At 71.7% G+C, this 17,835-nt stretch overlaps 9 non-coding genes across 9 annotated transcripts; all 9 read right to left on the reverse strand.

Annotated features, from left to right (window-relative positions):
• Positions 1-561: 561 nt before the first annotated feature.
• On the reverse strand, positions 562-680 carry LOC138430470 (5S ribosomal RNA). The gene has a single exon (XR_011253167.1). It is a non-coding gene; the product is annotated as a 5S ribosomal RNA (ribosomal RNA).
• Positions 681-2,636: 1,956 nt separating this feature from the next.
• Positions 2,637-2,755, reverse strand: LOC138430603 (5S ribosomal RNA). The gene has a single exon (XR_011253292.1). It is a non-coding gene; the product is annotated as a 5S ribosomal RNA (ribosomal RNA).
• Positions 2,756-4,723: 1,968 nt separating this feature from the next.
• LOC138430610 (5S ribosomal RNA) lies at positions 4,724-4,842 on the reverse strand. Its single transcript, XR_011253299.1, has one exon. It is a non-coding gene; the product is annotated as a 5S ribosomal RNA (ribosomal RNA).
• Positions 4,843-6,795: 1,953 nt separating this feature from the next.
• Positions 6,796-6,914, reverse strand: LOC138430471 (5S ribosomal RNA). The gene has a single exon (XR_011253168.1). It is a non-coding gene; the product is annotated as a 5S ribosomal RNA (ribosomal RNA).
• Positions 6,915-8,880: 1,966 nt separating this feature from the next.
• Positions 8,881-8,999, reverse strand: LOC138430497 (5S ribosomal RNA). The gene has a single exon (XR_011253193.1). It is a non-coding gene; the product is annotated as a 5S ribosomal RNA (ribosomal RNA).
• Positions 9,000-10,963: 1,964 nt separating this feature from the next.
• Positions 10,964-11,082, reverse strand: LOC138430472 (5S ribosomal RNA). The gene has a single exon (XR_011253169.1). It is a non-coding gene; the product is annotated as a 5S ribosomal RNA (ribosomal RNA).
• Positions 11,083-13,042: 1,960 nt separating this feature from the next.
• Positions 13,043-13,161, reverse strand: LOC138430473 (5S ribosomal RNA). Its single transcript, XR_011253170.1, has one exon. It is a non-coding gene; the product is annotated as a 5S ribosomal RNA (ribosomal RNA).
• A 1,947-nt stretch (positions 13,162-15,108) lies between these two features.
• Positions 15,109-15,227, reverse strand: LOC138430475 (5S ribosomal RNA). Its single transcript, XR_011253172.1, has one exon. It is a non-coding gene; the product is annotated as a 5S ribosomal RNA (ribosomal RNA).
• Positions 15,228-17,175: 1,948 nt separating this feature from the next.
• Positions 17,176-17,294, reverse strand: LOC138430476 (5S ribosomal RNA). Its single transcript, XR_011253173.1, has one exon. It is a non-coding gene; the product is annotated as a 5S ribosomal RNA (ribosomal RNA).
• Between the last annotated feature and the right edge of the window lie 541 nt (positions 17,295-17,835).

Consider the following 17,835-nt stretch of genomic DNA (forward strand, 5'->3'; position numbering starts at 1 on the left):
GGGGCTTTGGAAGCCTGTGCGGTCCTCTTGCTGTCTCTCTCTCTCCCTCTTTCTCCGTCTCCCTTACTTGTGGTTTCCGGCTCTTGACCTGTCTGGGCTGCGGGAGGTGTGCCTGTGTTTGGGGGGAGGGGGGCGGGCGTGAGGGTGTGTGTGTGTGTGTGTGTGTGTGTGTGTGTGTGTGTGTTGTGCGCCCGCGCCTGCGGGAGACCGCGAGGTTGCCTGCCAGGATGCGTCTGGGGGTGGGGCTGGGGCCCCGGCCCCGCCCAGAATTGCCTGAGGCCTGCCAAGGGAGCCCCAGACAGAGACCCCCGCGCCCCCGCCGCCGCCGTTCCTCTGGTTTCCTGGACGCCGAAAGCCGAGGGGCTCGCGGGCCGCGCGGAGGCAACCCAGGTCTGCAGCGGGAGTCGGGGCCCCGGCCAGCCAACCTGAGAGGGGCTGGAAGGCAGGCGGCGGCTCTGAGCGCGGTGGGGTGCCAGGGGCCAGCGGCTGGTGCGGCTTGCGGTGCGGCTGGGGCCGGGGGCTAAAGGAGAGGGGAGGCAGGGCAAAACAGAAACAACAAAAAGCCTACAGCACCCGGTATTCCCAGGCGGTCTCCCATCCAAGTACTAACCGGGCCCGACCCTGCTTAGCTTCCGAGATCAGACGAGATCGGGCGCGTTCAGGGTGGTATGGCCGTAGACGGAGGCGGCTGCCGCCAGGCGCCCTAAGAGCCCTGCGCTGCGCCTGCCTTTCGCTCTGACCTGCCGTCCGGGCCAGCCGGCGGCCGCAGCTCTCCAGCTCTCCACGGAGCGCGCGCTGCACTTGAGCTGCACCACCCGCGACCGGACTCCCGGCGGCCCGGTGGCCGGCACACGCCGCCCCGCGCCCCGCCCCCCCCCCCCCCCCCCCCCCCCCCCCCCCCCCCCCCCCGGCCAACACACCGCCGGCCCGGCCCGGGGGACCACAGGGCTTCCGGGACCGGGAGCAGCCAGCCGGGTGTGCCCGCCGGTGGGTGTAGCGGGGAGGGTGGAGTGAGGGTCGCCGAGGTCGTGGCGCTCTCCCACCCTGGGACCCTCCAGGCACCACCCGGCTCGGGGGCCGCCGCCCCTCCCCCAGCCCCTCGCCCACCTCCCCTAGGCGTTCGCTGCCCAGGGCCTCGGGGCCCGCTGGGGCCCGCGGTCCTCTGAGCCTCCTGCGTGCCTAGGCGCAGCCCAGCCGTGGCCCTGAGCGCCCATCCTGCCCGGCACCTGCGCGGTGCCCAAACCCACCTGCAGCCACCAGCGCCGGCGACCAGAGCTCGTCAGCCCCACCCCTTCGCCCTACCGAGGCCCCCCCTTGCCCCCACGCCGCCCTCCAAGCACCGGACCTTGCTGAGGGTGCAGACGAGCGACGTGCAGCCACACGGACAGGCACACAGACACACTCGCAGGCACCCACGCCAAGTGAGACAGCCGGCCGGCGCAAGCTCGTCAGCCAGGGCCACGGCCAGAGCACCCCCCCGTGAGAGGCCGGGGCCAGAGGAAGGGACGGCAGGCCGGGGGTCAGGAGAGACAGAGACGCAAAGAGATGAAGGTTCAGAGACAGGCTCCCAAGACGGCGAGAGGGCAGATGCAGATGCAGATGCAGATGCAGACAGACAGACAGACACGAGCGCGCAGGCACACCCAGGGAGGGAGAGCCAGAGAGACGGAGACACAGAGCGACCGACCCACAGCGAGACGGAAAGCGGGAGACGGACAGGGCACAGGGGACGGCATCCCATCCGAGACGGACACTCTGGCACAGACCGTCACACACCGCAGAGAGCGGCCCGTGCGCAAGGGAGGGGGCGTGAGCCTTGGGCCCGGCGAGCCCCGGCTGGACGCGGTGCCCTGGGGCTGGCAATCACCCGTGGGGACCCCCAAGACTTCCTCGCAGCCGAGGTCTCAAAGGTCCCCTTCGGCTTGGCTCCCTGAGGCGAGACCCAGCCCCCGCCCCCAGGCCAGAGGGTGAGTGTGGGAGAGAGTGTGCGTGTGAGTGTGTCGGTGGGCGACGGTGGGGTCGGGTCGACTGGGGGGGCCGGGTGGATACCCACAGTGGAGGGGGGAGGGTGTGGCGGCCGGGGCTTTGGAAGCCTGTGCGGTCCTCTTGCTGTCTCTCTCTCTCCCTCTTTCTCCGTCTCCCTTACTTGTGGTTTCCGGCTCTTGACCTGTCTGGGCTGCGGGAGGTGTGCCTGTGTTTGGGGGGAGGGGGGCGGGCGTGAGGGTGTGTGTGTGTGTGTGTGTGTGTGTGTGTGTGTGTTGTGCGCCTGCGCCTGCGGGAGACCGCGAGGTTGCCTGCCAGGATGCGTCTGGGGGTGGGGCTGGGGCCCCGGCCCCGCCCAGAATTGCCTGAGGCCTGCCAAGGGAGCCCCAGACAGAGACCCCCGCGCCCCCGCCGCCGCCGTTCCTCTGGTTTCCTGGACGCCGAAAGCCGAGGGGCTCGCGGGCCGCGCGGAGGCAACCCAGGTCTGCAGCGGGAGTCGGGGCCCCGGCCAGCCAACCTGAGAGGGGCTGGAAGGCAGGCGGCGGCTCTGAGCGCGGTGGGGTGCCAGGGGCCAGCGGCTGGTGCGGCTTGCGGTGCGGCTGGGGCCGGGGGCTAAAGGAGAGGGGAGGCAGGGCAAAACAGAAACAACAAAAAGCCTACAGCACCCGGTATTCCCAGGCGGTCTCCCATCCAAGTACTAACCGGGCCCGACCCTGCTTAGCTTCCGAGATCAGACGAGATCGGGCGCGTTCAGGGTGGAATGGCCGTAGACGGAGGCGGCTGCCGCCAGGCGCCCTAAGAGCCCTGCGCTGCGCCTGCCTTTCGCTCTGACCTGCCGTCCGGGCCAGCCGGCGGCCGCAGCTCTCCAGCTCTCCACGGAGCGCGCGCTGCACTTGAGCTGCACCACCCGCGACCGGACTCCCGGCGGCCCGGTGGCCGGCACACGCCGCCCCGCGCCCCCCCCCCGCCCCCGCCCCCCCCCCCCCCCCCCCCCCCCCCCCGGCCAACACACCGCCGGCCCGGCCCGGGGGACCACAGGGCTTCCGGGACCGGGAGCAGCCGGCCGGGTGTGCCCGCCGGTGGGTGTAGCGGGGAGGGTGGAGTGAGGGGCCCCGAGGTCGTGGCGCTCTCCCACCCTGGGACCCTCCAGGCACCACCCGGCTCGGGGGCCGCCGCCCCTCCCCCAGCCCCTCGCCCACCTCCCCAAGGCGTTCGCTGCCCAGGGCCTCGGGGCCCGCTGGGGCCCGCGGTCCTCTGAGCCTCCTGCGGGCCTAGGCGCAGCCCAGCCGTGGCCCTGAGCGCCCATCCTGCCCGGCACCTGCGCGGTGCCCAAACCCACCTGCAGCCACCAGCGCCGGCGACCAGAGCTCGTCAGCCCCGCCCCTTCGCCCTACCGAGGCCCCCCCCTTGCCCCCACGCCGCCCTCCAAGCACCGGACCTTGCTGAGGGTGCAGACGAGCGACGTGCAGCCACACGGACAGGCACACAGACACACTCGCAGGCACCCACGCCAAGTGAGACAGCCGGCCGGCGCAAGCTCGTCAGCCAGGGCCACGGCCAGAGCACCCCCCCGTGAGAGGCCGGGGCCAGAGGAAGGGACGGCAGGCCGGGGGTCAGGAGAGACAGAGACGCAAAGAGATGAAGGTTCAGAGACAGGCTCCCAAGACGGCGAGAGGGCAGATGCAGATGCAGATGCAGATGCAGACAGACAGACAGACACGAGCGCGCAGGCACACCCAGGGAGGGAGAGCCAGAGAGACGGAGACACAGAGCGACCGACCCACAGCGAGAAGGAAAGCGGGAGACGGACAGGGCACAGGGGACGGCATCCCATCCGAGACGGACACTCTGGCACAGACCGTCACACACCGCAGAGAGCGGCCCGCGCGCAAGGGAGGGGGCGTGAGCCTTGGGCCCGGCGAGCCCCGGCTGGACGCGGTGCCCTGGGGCTGGCAATCACCCGTGGGGACCCCAAGACTTCCTCGCAGCCGAGGTCTCAAAGGTCCCCTTCGGCTTGGCTCCCTGAGGCGAGACCCAGCCCCCGCCCCCAGGCCAGAGGGTGAGTGTGGGAGAGAGTGTGCGTGTGAGTGTGTCGGTGGGCGACGGTGGGGTCGGGTCGACTGGGGGGGCCGGGTGGATACCCACAGTGGAGGGGGGAGGGTGTGGCGGCCGGGGCTTTGGAAGCCTGTGCGGTCCTCTTGCTGTCTCTCTCTCTCCCTCTTTCTCCGTCTCCCTTACTTGTGGTTTCCGGCTCTTGACCTGTCTGGGCTGCGGGAGGTGTGCCTGTGTTTGGGGGGAGGGGGGCGGGCGTGAGGGTGTGTGTGTGTGTGTGTGTGTGTGTGTGTGTGTGTGTGTGTGTGTGTTGTGCGCCCGCGCCTGCGGGAGACCGCGAGGTTGCCTGCCAGGATGCGTCTGGGGGTGGGGCTGGGGCCCCGGCCCCGCCCAGAATTGCCTGAGGCCTGCCAAGGGAGCCCCAGACAGAGACCCCCGCGCCCCCGCCGCCGCCGTTCCTCTGGTTTCCTGGCCGCCGAAAGCCGAGGGGCTCGCGGGCCGCGCGGAGGCAACCCAGGTCTGCAGCGGGAGTCGGGGCCCCGGCCAGCCAACCTGAGAGGGGCTGGAAGGCAGGCGGCGGCTCTGAGCGCGGTGGGGTGCCAGGGGCCAGCGGCTGGTGCGGCTTGCGGTGCGGCTGGGGCCGGGGGCTAAAGGAGAGGGGAGGCAGGGCAAAACAGAAACAACAAAAAGCCTACAGCACCCGGTATTCCCAGGCGGTCTCCCATCCAAGTACTAACCGGGCCCGACCCTGCTTAGCTTCCGATATCAGACGAGATCGGGCGCATTCAGGGTGGTATGGCCGTAGACGGAGGCGGCTGCCGCCAGGCGCCCTAAGAGCCCTGCGCTGCGCCTGCCTTTCGCTCTGAACTGCCGCCCGGGCCAGCCGGCGGCCGCAGCTCTCCAGCTCTCCACGGAGCGCGCGCTGCACTTGAGCTGCACCACCCGCGACCGGACTCCCGGCGGCCCGGTGGCCGGCACACGCCGCCCCGCCCCCCGGCCCCGCCCACGTCCCCGCCCCCCCCCCCCCCCCGGCCAACACACCGCCGGCCCGGCCCGGGGGACCACAGGGCTTCCGGGACCGGGAGCAGCCAGCCGGGTGTGCCCGCCGGTGGGTGTAGCGGGGAGGGTGGAGTGAGGGTCGCCGAGGTCGTGGCGCTCTCCCACCCTGGGACCCTCCAGGCACCACCCGGCTCGGGGGCCGCCGCCCCTCCCCCAGCCCCTCGCCCACCTCCCCAAGGCGTTCGCTGCCCAGGGCCTCGGGGCTCGCTGGGGCCCGCGGTCCTCTGAGCCTCCTGCGGGCCTAGGCGCAGCCCAGCCGTGGCCCTGAGCGCCCATCCTGCCCGGCACCTGCGCGGTGCCCAAACCCACCTGCAGCCACCCGCGCCGGCGACCAGAGCTCGTCAGCCCCGCCCCTTCGCCCTACCGAGGCCCCCCCTTGCCCCCACGCCGCCCTCCAAGCACCGGACCTTGCTGAGGGTGCAGACGAGCGACGTGCAGCCACACGGACAGGCACACAGACACACTCGCAGGCACCCACGCCAAGTGAGACAGCCGGCCGGCGCAAGCTCGTCAGCCAGGGCCACGGCCAGAGCACCCCCCCGTGAGAGGCCGGGGCCAGAGGAAGGGACGGCAGGCCGGGGGTCAGGAGAGACAGAGACGCAAAGAGATGAAGGTTCAGAGACAGGCTCCCAAGACGGCGAGAGGGCAGATGCTGATGCAGATGCAGATGCAGATGCAGACAGACAGACAGACACGAGCGCGCAGGCACACCCAGGGAGGGAGAGCCAGAGAGACGGAGACACAGAGCGACCGACCCACAGCCAGACGGAAAGCGGGAGACGGACAGGGCACAGGGGACGGCATCCCATCCGAGACGGACACTCTGGCACAGACCGTCACACACCGCAGAGAGCGGCCCGTGCGCAAGGGAGGGGGCGTGAGCCTTGGGCCCGGCGAGCCCCGGCTGGACGCGGTGCCCTGGGGCTGGCAATCACCCGTGGGGACCCCAAGACTTCCTCGCAGCCGAGGTCTCAAAGGTCCCCTTCGGCTTGGCTCCCTGAGGCGAGACCCAGCCCCCGCCCCCAGGCCAGAGGGTGAGTGTGGGAGAGAGTGTGCGTGTGAGTGTGTCGGTGGGCGACGGTGGGGTCGGGTCGACTGGGGGGGCCGGGTGGATACCCACAGTGGAGGGGGGAGGGTGTGGCGGCCGGGGCTTTGGAAGCCTGTGCGGTCCTCTTGCTGTCTCTCTCTCTCCCTCTTTCTCCGTCTCCCTTACTTGTGGTTTCCGGCTCTTGACCTGTCTGGGCTGCGGGAGGTGTGCCTGTGTTTGGGGGGAGGGGGGCGGGCGTGAGGGTGTGTGTGTGTGTGTGTGTGTGTGTGTGTGTGTTGTGCGCCTGCGCCTGCGGGAGACCGCGAGGTTGCCTGCCAGGATGCGTCTGGGGGTGGGGCTGGGGCCCCGGCCCCGCCCAGAATTGCCTGAGGCCTGCCAAGGGAGCCCCAGACAGAGACCCCCGCGCCCCCGCCGCCGCCGTTCCTCTGGTTTCCTGGCCGCCGAAAGCCGAGGGGCTCGCGGGCCGCGCGGAGGCAACCCAGGTCTGCAGCGGGAGTCGGGGCCCCGGCCAGCCAACCTGAGAGGGGCTGGAAGGCAGGCGGCGGCTCTGAGCGCGGTGGGGTGCCAGGGGCCAGCGGCTGGTGCGGCTTGCGGTGCGGCTGGGGCCGGGGGCTAAAGGAGAGGGGAGGCAGGGCAAAACAGAAACAACAAAAAGCCTACAGCACCCGGTATTCCCAGGCGGTCTCCCATCCAAGTACTAACCGGGCCCGACCCTGCTTAGCTTCCGAGATCAGACGAGATCGGGCGCGTTCAGGGTGGTATGGCCGTAGACGGAGGCGGCTGCCGCCAGGCGCCCTAAGAGCCCTGCGCTGCGCCTGCCTTTCGCTCTGACCTGCCGTCCGGGCCAGCCGGCGGCCGCAGCTCTCCAGCTCTCCACGGAGCGCGCGCTGCACTTGAGCTGCACCACCCGCGACCGGACTCCCGGCGGCCCGGTGGCCGGCACACGCCGCCCCGCGCCCCGCCCCCCCCCACGTCCCCCCCCCCCCCCCCCCCCCCCCCCCGGCCAACACACCGCCGGCCCGGCCCGGGGGACCACAGGGCTTCCGGGACCGGGAGCAGCCGGCCGGGTGTGCCCGCCGGTGGGTGTAGCGGGGAGGGTGGAGTGAGGGGCGCCGAGGTCGTGGCGCTCTCCCACCCTGGGACCCTCCAGGCACCACCCGGCTCGGGGGCCGCCGCCCCTCCCCCAGCCCCTCGCCCACCTCCCCAAGGCGTTCGCTGCCCAGGGCCTCGGGGCCCGCTGGGGCCCGCGGTCCTCTGAGCCTCCTGCGGGCCTAGGCGCAGCCCAGCCGTGGCCCTGAGCGCCCATCCTGCCCGGCACCTGCGCGGTGCCCAAACCCACCTGCAGCCACCAGCGCCGGCGACCAGAGCTCGTCAGCCCCGCCCCTTCGCCCTACCGAGGCCCCCCCCTTGCCCCCACGCCGCCCTCCAAGCACCGGACCTTGCTGAGGGTGCAGACGAGCGACGTGCAGCCACACGGACAGGCACACAGACACACTCGCAGGCACCCACGCCAAGTGAGACAGCCGGCCGGCGCAAGCTCGTCAGCCAGGGCCACGGCCAGAGCACCCCCCCGTGAGAGGCCGGGGCCAGAGGAAGGGACGGCAGGCCGGGGGTCAGGAGAGACAGAGACGCAAAGAGATGAAGGTTCAGAGACAGGCTCCCAAGACGGCGAGAGGGCAGATGCAGATGCAGATGCAGATGCAGACAGACAGACAGACACGAGCGCGCAGGCACACCCAGGGAGGGAGAGCCAGAGAGACGGAGACACAGAGCGACCGACCCACAGCGAGAAGGAAAGCGGGAGACGGACAGGGCACAGGGGACGGCATCCCATCCGAGACGGACACTCTGGCACAGACCGTCACACACCGCAGAGAGCGGCCCGCGCGCAAGGGAGGGGGCGTGAGCCTTGGGCCCGGCGAGCCCCGGCTGGACGCGGTGCCCTGGGGCTGGCAATCACCCGTGGGGACCCCAAGACTTCCTCGCAGCCGAGGTCTCAAAGGTCCCCTTCGGCTTGGCTCCCTGAGGCGAGACCCAGCCCCCGCCCCCAGGCCAGAGGGTGAGTGTGGGAGAGAGTGTGCGTGTGAGTGTGTCGGTGGGCGACGGTGGGGTCGGGTCGACTGGGGGGGCCGGGTGGATACCCACAGTGGAGGGGGGAGGGTGTGGCGGCCGGGGCTTTGGAAGCCTGTGCGGTCCTCTTGCTGTCTCTCTCTCTCCCTCTTTCTCCGTCTCCCTTACTTGTGGTTTCCGGCTCTTGACCTGTCTGGGCTGCGGGAGGTGTGCCTGTGTTTGGGGGGAGGGGGGCGGGCGTGAGGGTGTGTGTGTGTGTGTGTGTGTGTGTGTGTGTGTGTGTGTGTGTGTTGTGCGCCCGCGCCTGCGGGAGACCGCGAGGTTGCCTGCCAGGATGCGTCTGGGGGTGGGGCTGGGGCCCCGGCCCCGCCCAGAATTGCCTGAGGCCTGCCAAGGGAGCCCCAGACAGAGACCCCCGCGCCCCCGCCGCCGCCGTTCCTCTGGTTTCCTGGCCGCCGAAAGCCGAGGGGCTCGCGGGCCGCGCGGAGGCAACCCAGGTCTGCAGCGGGAGTCGGGGCCCCGGCCAGCCAACCTGAGAGGGGCTGGAAGGCAGGCGGCGGCTCTGAGCGCGGTGGGGTGCCAGGGGCCAGCGGCTGGTGCGGCTTGCGGTGCGGCTGGGGCCGGGGGCTAAAGGAGAGGGGAGGCAGGGCAAAACAGAAACAACAAAAAGCCTACAGCACCCGGTATTCCCAGGCGGTCTCCCATCCAAGTACTAACCGGGCCCGACCCTGCTTAGCTTCCGAGATCAGACGAGATCGGGCGCATTCAGGGTGGTATGGCCGTAGACGGAGGCGGCTGCCGCCAGGCGCCCTAAGAGCCCTGCGCTGCGCCTGCCTTTCGCTCTGAACTGCCGCCCGGGCCAGCCGGCGGCCGCAGCTCTCCAGCTCTCCACGGAGCGCGCGCTGCACTTGAGCTGCACCACCCGCGACCGGACTCCCGGCGGCCCGGTGGCCGGCACACGCCGCCCCGCCCCCCGGCCCCGCCCACGTCCCCGCCCCCCCCCCCCCCCCCCGGCCAACACACCGCCGGCCCGGCCCGGGGGACCACAGGGCTTCCGGGACCGGGAGCAGCCAGCCGGGTGTGCCCGCCGGTGGGTGTAGCGGGGAGGGTGGAGTGAGGGTCGCCGAGGTCGTGGCGCTCTCCCACCCTGGGACCCTCCAGGCACCACCCGGCTCGGGGGCCGCCGCCCCTCCCCCAGCCCCTCGCCCACCTCCCCAAGGCGTTCGCTGCCCAGGGCCTCGGGGCTCGCTGGGGCCCGCGGTCCTCTGAGCCTCCTGCGTGCCTAGGCGCAGCCCAGCCGTGGCCCTGAGCGCCCATCCTGCCCGGCACCTGCGCGGTGCCCAAACCCACCTGCAGCCACCAGCGCCGGCGACCAGAGCTCGTCAGCCCCACCCCTTCGCCCTACCGAGGCCCCCCCCTTCCCCCCACGCCGCCCTCCAAGCACCGGACCTTGCTGAGGGTGCAGACGAGCGACGTGCAGCCACACGGACAGGCACACAGACACACTCGCAGGCACCCACGCCAAGTGAGACAGCCGGCCGGCGCAAGCTCGTCAGCCAGGGCCACGGCCAGAGCACCCCCCCGTGAGAGGCCGGGGCCAGAGGAAGGGACGGCAGGCCGGGGGTCAGGAGAGACAGAGACGCAAAGAGATGAAGGTTCAGAGACAGGCTCCCAAGACGGCGAGAGGGCAGATGCTGATGCAGATGCAGATGCAGATGCAGACAGACAGACAGACACGAGCGCGCAGGCACACCCAGGGAGGGAGAGCCAGAGAGACGGAGACACAGAGCGACCGACCCACAGCCAGACGGAAAGCGGGAGACGGACAGGGCACAGGGGACGGCATCCCATCCGAGACGGACACTCTGGCACAGACCGTCACACACCGCAGAGAGCGGCCCGTGCGCAAGGGAGGGGGCGTGAGCCTTGGGCCCGGCGAGCCCCGGCTGGACGCGGTGCCCTGGGGCTGGCAATCACCCGTGGGGACCCCAAGACTTCCTCGCAGCCGAGGTCTCAAAGGTCCCCTTCGGCTTGGCTCCCTGAGGCGAGACCCAGCCCCCGCCCCCAGGCCAGAGGGTGAGTGTGGGAGAGAGTGTGCGTGTGAGTGTGTCGGTGGGCGACGGTGGTGGGGTCGGGTCGACTGGGGGGCCGGGTGGATACCCACAGTGGAGGGGGGCGGGTGTGGCGGCCGGGGCTTTGGAAGCCTGTGCGGTCCTCTTGCTGTCTCTCTCTCTCCCTCTTTCTCCGTCTCCCTTACTTGTGGTTTCCGGCTCTTGACCTGTCTGGGCTGCGGGAGGTGTGCCTGTGTTTGGGGGGAGGGGGGCGGGCGTGAGGGTGTGTGTGTGTGTGTGTGTGTGTGTGTGTGTGTGTGTGTTGTGCGCCCGCGCCTGCGGGAGACCGCGAGGTTGCCTGCCAGGATGCGTCTGGGGGTGGGGCTGGGGCCCCGGCCCCGCCCAGAATTGCCTGAGGCCTGCCAAGGGAGCCCCAGACAGAGACCCCCGCGCCCCCGCCGCCGCCGTTCCTCTGGTTTCCTGGACGCCGAAAGCCGAGGGGCTCGCGGGCCGCGCGGAGGCAACCCAGGTCTGCAGCGGGAGTCGGGGCCCCGGCCAGCCAACCTGAGAGGGGCTGGAAGGCAGGCGGCGGCTCTGAGCGCGGTGGGGTGCCAGGGGCCAGCGGCTGGTGCGGCTTGCGGTGCGGCTGGGGCCGGGGGCTAAAGGAGAGGGGAGGCAGGGCAAAACAGAAACAACAAAAAGCCTACAGCACCCGGTATTCCCAGGCGGTCTCCCATCCAAGTACTAACCGGGCCCGACCCTGCTTAGCTTCCGAGATCAGACGAGATCGGGCGCGTTCAGGGTGGTATGGCCGTAGACGGAGGCGGCTGCCGCCAGGCGCCCTAAGAGCCCTGCGCTGCGCCTGCCTTTCGCTCTGACCTGCCGCCCGGGCCAGCCGGCGGCCGCAGCTCTCCAGCTCTCCACGGAGCGCGCGCTGCACTTGAGCTGCACCACCCGCGACCGGACTCCCGGCGGCCCGGTGGCCGGCACACGCCGCCCCGCGCCCCGCCCCCGCCCACGTCCCCGCCCCCCCCCCCCGCCCCCCGGCCAACACACCGCCGGCCCGGCCCGGGGGACCACAGGGCTTCCGGGACCGGGAGCAGCCGGCCGGGTGTGCCCGCCGGTGGGTGTAGCGGGGAGGGTGGAGTGAGGGGCGCCGAGGTCGTGGCGCTCTCCCACCCTGGGACCCTCCAGGCACCACCCGGCTCGGGGGCCGCCGCCCCTCCCCCAGCCCCTCGCCCACCTCCCCAAGGCGTTCGCTGCCCAGGGCCTCGGGGCCCGCTGGGGCCCGCGGTCCTCTGAGCCTCCTGCGGGCCTAGGCGCAGCCCAGCCGTGGCCCTGAGCGCCCATCCTGCCCGGCACCTGCGCGGTGCCCAAACCCACCTGCAGCCACCAGCGCCGGCGACCAGAGCTCGTCAGCCCCGCCCCTTCGCCCTACCGAGGCCCCCCCCTTGCCCCCACGCCGCCCTCCAAGCACCGGACCTTGCTGAGGGTGCAGACGAGCGACGTGCAGCCACACGGACAGGCACACAGACACACTCGCAGGCACCCACGCCAAGTGAGACAGCCGGCCGGCGCAAGCTCGTCAGCCAGGGCCACGGCCAGAGCACCCACCCGTGAGAGGCCGGGGCCAGAGGAAGGGACGGCAGGCCGGGGGTCAGGAGAGACAGAGACGCAAAGAGATGAAGGTTCAGAGACAGGCTCCCAAGACGGCGAGAGGGCAGATGCAGATGCAGATGCAGATGCAGACAGACAGACAGACACGAGCGCGCAGGCACACCCAGGGAGGGAGAGCCAGAGAGACGGAGACACAGAGCGACCGACCCACAGCGAGACGGAAAGCGGGAGACGGACAGGGCACAGGGGACGGCATCCCATCCGAGACGGACACTCTGGCACAGACCGTCACACACCGCAGAGAGCGGCCCGTGCGCAAGGGAGGGGGCGTGAGGCTTGGGCCCGGCGAGCCCCGGCTGGACGCGGTGCCCTGGGGCTGGCAATCACCCGTGGGGACCCCCAAGACTTCCTCGCAGCCGAGGTCTCAAAGGTCCCCTTCGGCTTGGCTCCCTGAGGCGAGACCCAGCCCCCGCCCCCAGGCCAGAGGGTGAGTGTGGGAGAGAGTGTGCGTGTGAGTGTGTCGGTGGGCGACGGTGGGGTCGGGTCGACTGGGGGGGCCGGGTGGATACCCACAGTGGAGGGGGGAGGGTGTGGCGGCCGGGGCTTTGGAAGCCTGTGCGGTCCTCTTGCTGTCTCTCTCTCTCCCTCTTTCTCCGTCTCCCTTACTTGTGGTTTCCGGCTCTTGACCTGTCTGGGCTGCGGGAGGTGTGCCTGTGTTTGGGGGGAGGGGGGCGGGCGTGAGGGTGTGTGTGTGTGTGTGTGTGTGTGTGTGTGTGTGTGTGTGTTGTGCGCCCGCGCCTGCGGGAGACCGCGAGGTTGCCTGCCAGGATGCGTCTGGGGGTGGGGCTGGGGCCCCGGCCCCGCCCAGAATTGCCTGAGGCCTGCCAAGGGAGCCCCAGACAGAGACCCCCGCGCCCCCGCCGCCGCCGTTCCTCTGGTTTCCTGGCCGCCGAAAGCCGAGGGGCTCGCGGGCCGCGCGGAGGCAACCCAGGTCTGCAGCGGGAGTCGGGGCCCCGGCCAGCCAACCTGAGAGGGGCTGGAAGGCAGGCGGCGGCTCTGAGCGCGGTGGGGTGCCAGGGGCCAGCGGCTGGTGCGGCTTGCGGTGCGGCTGGGGCCGGGGGCTAAAGGAGAGGGGAGGCAGGGCAAAACAGAAACAACAAAAAGCCTACAGCACCCGGTATTCCCAGGCGGTCTCCCATCCAAGTACTAACCGGGCCCGACCCTGCTTAGCTTCCGAGATCAGACGAGATCGGGCGCGTTCAGGGTGGTATGGCCGTAGACGGAGGCGGCTGCCGCCAGGCGCCCTAAGAGCCCTGCGCTGCGCCTGCCTTTCGCTCTGACCTGCCGCCCGGGCCAGCCGGCGGCCGCAGCTCTCCAGCTCTCCACGGAGCGCGCGCTGCACTTGAGCTGCACCACCCGCGACCGGACTCCCGGCGGCCCGGTGGCCGGCACACGCCGCCCCGCGCCCCGCCCCCGCCCCCGTCCCCCCCCCCCCCCCCCCCCCCCCCCCGGCCAACACACCGCCGGCCCGGCCCGGGGGACCACAGGGCTTCCGGGACCGGGAGCAGCCGGCCGGGTGTGCCCGCCGGTGGGTGTAGCGGGGAGGGTGGAGTGAGGGGCGCCGAGGTCGTGGCGCTCTCCCACCCTGGGACCCTCCAGGCACCACCCGGCTCGGGGGCCGCCGCCCCTCCCCCAGCCCCTCGCCCACCTCCCCAAGGCGTTCGCTGCCCAGGGCCTCGGGGCCCGCTGGGGCCCGCGGTCCTCTGAGCCTCCTGCGGGCCTAGGCGCAGCCCAGCCGTGGCCCTGAGCGCCCATCCTGCCCGGCACCTGCGCGGTGCCCAAACCCACCTGCAGCCACCAGCGCCGGCGACCAGAGCTCGTCAGCCCCGCCCCTTCGCCCTACCGAGGCCCCCCCCTTGCCCCCACGCCGCCCTCCAAGCACCGGACCTTGCTGAGGGTGCAGACGAGCGACGTGCAGCCACACGGACAGGCACACAGACACACTCGCAGGCACCCACGCCAAGTGAGACAGCCGGCCGGCGCAAGCTCGTCAGCCAGGGCCACGGCCAGAGCACCCACCCGTGAGAGGCCGGGGCCAGAGGAAGGGACGGCAGGCCGGGGGTCAGGAGAGACAGAGACGCAAAGAGATGAAGGTTCAGAGACAGGCTCCCAAGACGGCGAGAGGGCAGATGCAGATGCAGACAGACAGACAGACACGAGCGCGCAGGCACACCCAGGGAGGGAGAGCCAGAGAGACGGAGACACAGAGCGACCGACCCACAGCGAGACGGAAAGCGGGAGACGGACAGGGCACAGGGGACGGCATCCCATCCGAGACGGACACTCTGGCACAGACCGTCACACACCGCAGAGAGCGGCCCGTGCGCAAGGGAGGGGGCGTGAGCCTTGGGCCCGGCGAGCCCCGGCTGGACGCGGTGCCCTGGGGCTGGCAATCACCCGTGGGGACCCCAAGACTTCCTCGCAGCCGAGGTCTCAAAGGTCCCCTTCGGCTTGGCTCCCTGAGGCGAGACCCAGCCCCCGCCCCCAGGCCAGAGGGTGAGTGTGGGAGAGAGTGTGCGTGTGAGTGTGTCGGTGGGCGACGGTGGTGGGGTCGGGTCGACTGGGGGGGCCGGGTGGATACCCACAGTGGAGGGGGGAGGGTGTGGCGGCCGGGGCTTTGGAAGCCTGTGCGGTCCTCTTGCTGTCTCTCTCTCTCCCTCTTTCTCCGTCTCCCTTACTTGTGGTTTCCGGCTCTTGACCTGTCTGGGCTGCGGGAGGTGTGCCTGTGTTTGGGGGGAGGGGGGCGGGCGTGAGGGTGTGTGTGTGTGTGTGTGTGTGTGTGTGTGTGTGTTGTGCGCCCGCGCCTGCGGGAGACCGCGAGGTTGCCTGCCAGGATGCGTCTGGGGGTGGGGCTGGGGCCCCGGCCCCGCCCAGAATTGCCTGAGGCCTGCCAAGGGAGCCCCAGACAGAGACCCCCGCGCCCCCGCCGCCGCCGTTCCTCTGGTTTCCTGGACGCCGAAAGCCGAGGGGCTCGCGGGCCGCGCGGAGGCAACCCAGGTCTGCAGCGGGAGTCGGGGCCCCGGCCAGCCAACCTGAGAGGGGCTGGAAGGCAGGCGGCGGCTCTGAGCGCGGTGGGGTGCCAGGGGCCAGCGGCTGGTGCGGCTTGCGGTGCGGCTGGGGCCGGGGGCTAAAGGAGAGGGGAGGCAGGGCAAAACAGAAACAACAAAAAGCCTACAGCACCCGGTATTCCCAGGCGGTCTCCCATCCAAGTACTAACCGGGCCCGACCCTGCTTAGCTTCCGAGATCAGACGAGATCGGGCGCGTTCAGGGTGGTATGGCCGTAGACGGAGGCGGCTGCCGCCAGGCGCCCTAAGAGCCCTGCGCTGCGCCTGCCTTTCGCTCTGACCTGCCGCCCGGGCCAGCCGGCGGCCGCAGCTCTCCAGCTCTCCACGGAGCGCGCGCTGCACTTGAGCTGCACCACCCGCGACCGGACTCCCGGCGGCCCGGTGGCCGGCACACGCCGCCCCGCGCCCCGCCCCCGCCCACGTCCCCGCCCCCCCCCCCCCCCCCCCCCCCGGCCAACACACCACCGGCCCGGCCCGGGGGACCACAGGGCTTCCGGGACCGGGAGCAGCCGGCCGGGTGTGCCCGCCGGTGGGTGTAGCGGGGAGGGTGGAGTGAGGGGCGCCGAGGTCGTGGCGCTCTCCCACCCTGGGACCCTCCAGGCACCACCCGGCTCGGGGGCCGCCGCCCCTCCCCCAGCCCCTCGCCCACCTCCCCAAGGCGTTCGCTGCCCAGGGCCTCGGGGCCCGCTGGGGCCCGCGGTCCTCTGAGCCTCCTGCGGGCCTAGGCGCAGCCCAGCCGTGGCCCTGAGCGCCCATCCTGCCCGGCACCTGCGCGGTGCCCAAACCCACCTGCAGCCACCAGCGCCGGCGACCAGAGCTCGTCAGCCCCGCCCCTTCGCCCTACCGAGGCCCCCCCCTTGCCCCCACGCCGCCCTCCAAGCACCGGACCTTGCTGAGGGTGCAGACGAGCGACGTGCAGCCACACGGACAGGCACACAGACACACTCGCAGGCACCCACGCCAAGTGAGACAGCCGGCCGGCGCAAGCTCGTCAGCCAGGGCCACGGCCAGAGCACCCACCCGTGAGAGGCCGGGGCCAGAGGAAGGGACGGCAGGCCGGGGGTCAGGAGAGACAGAGACGCAAAGAGATGAAGGTTCAGAGACAGGCTCCCAAGACGGCGAGAGGGCAGATGCAGATGCAGACAGACAGACAGACACGAGCGCGCAGGCACACCCAGGGAGGGAGAGCCAGAGAGACGGAGACACAGAGCGACCGACCCACAGCGAGACGGAAAGCGGGAGACGGACAGGGCACAGGGGACGGCATCCCATCCGAGACGGACACTCTGGCACAGACCGTCACACACCGCAGAGAGCGGCCCGTGCGCAAGGGAGGGGGCGTGAGCCTTGGGCCCGGCGAGCCCCGGCTGGACGCGGTGCCCTGGGGCTGGCAATCACCCGTGGGGACCCCAAGACTTCCTCGCAGCCGAGGTCTCAAAGGTCCCCTTCGGCTTGGCTCCCTGAGGCGAGACCCAGCCCCCGCCCCCAGGCCAGAGGGTGAGTGTGGGAGAGAGTGTGCGTGTGAGTGTGTCGGTGGGCGACGGTGGTGGGGTCGGGTCGACTGGGGGGGCCGGGTGGATACCCACAGTGGAGGGGGGAGGGTGTGGCGGCCGGGGCTTTGGAAGCCTGTGCGGTCCTCTTGCTGTCTCTCTCTCTCCCTCTTTCTCCGTCTCCCTTACTTGTGGTTTCCGGCTCTTGACCTGTCTGGGCTGCGGGAGGTGTGCCTGTGTTTGGGGGGAGGGGGGCGGGCGTGAGGGTGTGTGTGTGTGTGTGTGTGTGTGTGTGTGTGTGTTGTGCGCCCGCGCCTGCGGGAGACCGCGAGGTTGCCTGCCAGGATGCGTCTGGGGGTGGGGCTGGGGCCCCGGCCCCGCCCAGAATTGCCTGAGGCCTGCCAAGGGAGCCCCAGACAGAGACCCCCGCGCCCCCGCCGCCGCCGTTCCTCTGGTTTCCTGGACGCCGAAAGCCGAGGGGCTCGCGGGCCGCGCGGAGGCAACCCAGGTCTGCAGCGGGAGTCGGGGCCCCGGCCAGCCAACCTGAGAGGGGCTGGAAGGCAGGCGGCGGCTCTGAGCGCGGTGGGGTGCCAGGGGCCAGCGGCTGGTGCGGCTTGCGGTGCGGCTGGGGCCGGGGGCTAAAGGAGAGGGGAGGCAGGGCAAAACAGAAACAACAAAAAGCCTACAGCACCCGGTATTCCCAGGCGGTCTCCCATCCAAGTACTAACCGGGCCCGACCCTGCTTAGCTTCCGAGATCAGACGAGATCGGGCGCGTTCAGGGTGGTATGGCCGTAGACGGAGGCGGCTGCCGCCAGGCGCCCTAAGAGCCCTGCGCTGCGCCTGCCTTTCGCTCTGACCTGCCGTCCGGGCCAGCCGGCGGCCGCAGCTCTCCAGCTCTCCACGGAGCGCGCGCTGCACTTGAGCTGCACCACCCGCGACCGGACTCCCGGCGGCCCGGTGGCCGGCACACGCCGCCCCGCGCCCCGCCCCCGCCCCCGTCCCCCCCCCCCCCCCCCCCCCCCCCCGGCCAACACACCGCCGGCCCGGCCCGGGGGACCACAGGGCTTCCGGGACCGGGAGCAGCCGGCCGGGTGTGCCCGCCGGTGGGTGTAGCGGGGAGGGTGGAGTGAGGGGCGCCGAGGTCGTGGCGCTCTCCCACCCTGGGACCCTCCAGGCACCACCCGGCTCGGGGGCCGCCGCCCCTCCCCCAGCCCCTCGCCCACCTCCCCAAGGCGTTCGCTGCCCAGGGCCTCGGGGCCCGCTGGGGCCCGCGGTCCTCTGAGCCTCCTGCGGGCCTAGGCGCAGCCCAGCCGTGGCCCTGAGCGCCCATCCTGCCCG

The sequence above is a fragment of the Ovis canadensis genome, chromosome 25 (assembly GCF_042477335.2).
Source record: "Ovis canadensis isolate MfBH-ARS-UI-01 breed Bighorn chromosome 25, ARS-UI_OviCan_v2, whole genome shotgun sequence".
Classification (NCBI taxonomy): Eukaryota; Metazoa; Chordata; class Mammalia; order Artiodactyla; family Bovidae; genus Ovis; species Ovis canadensis.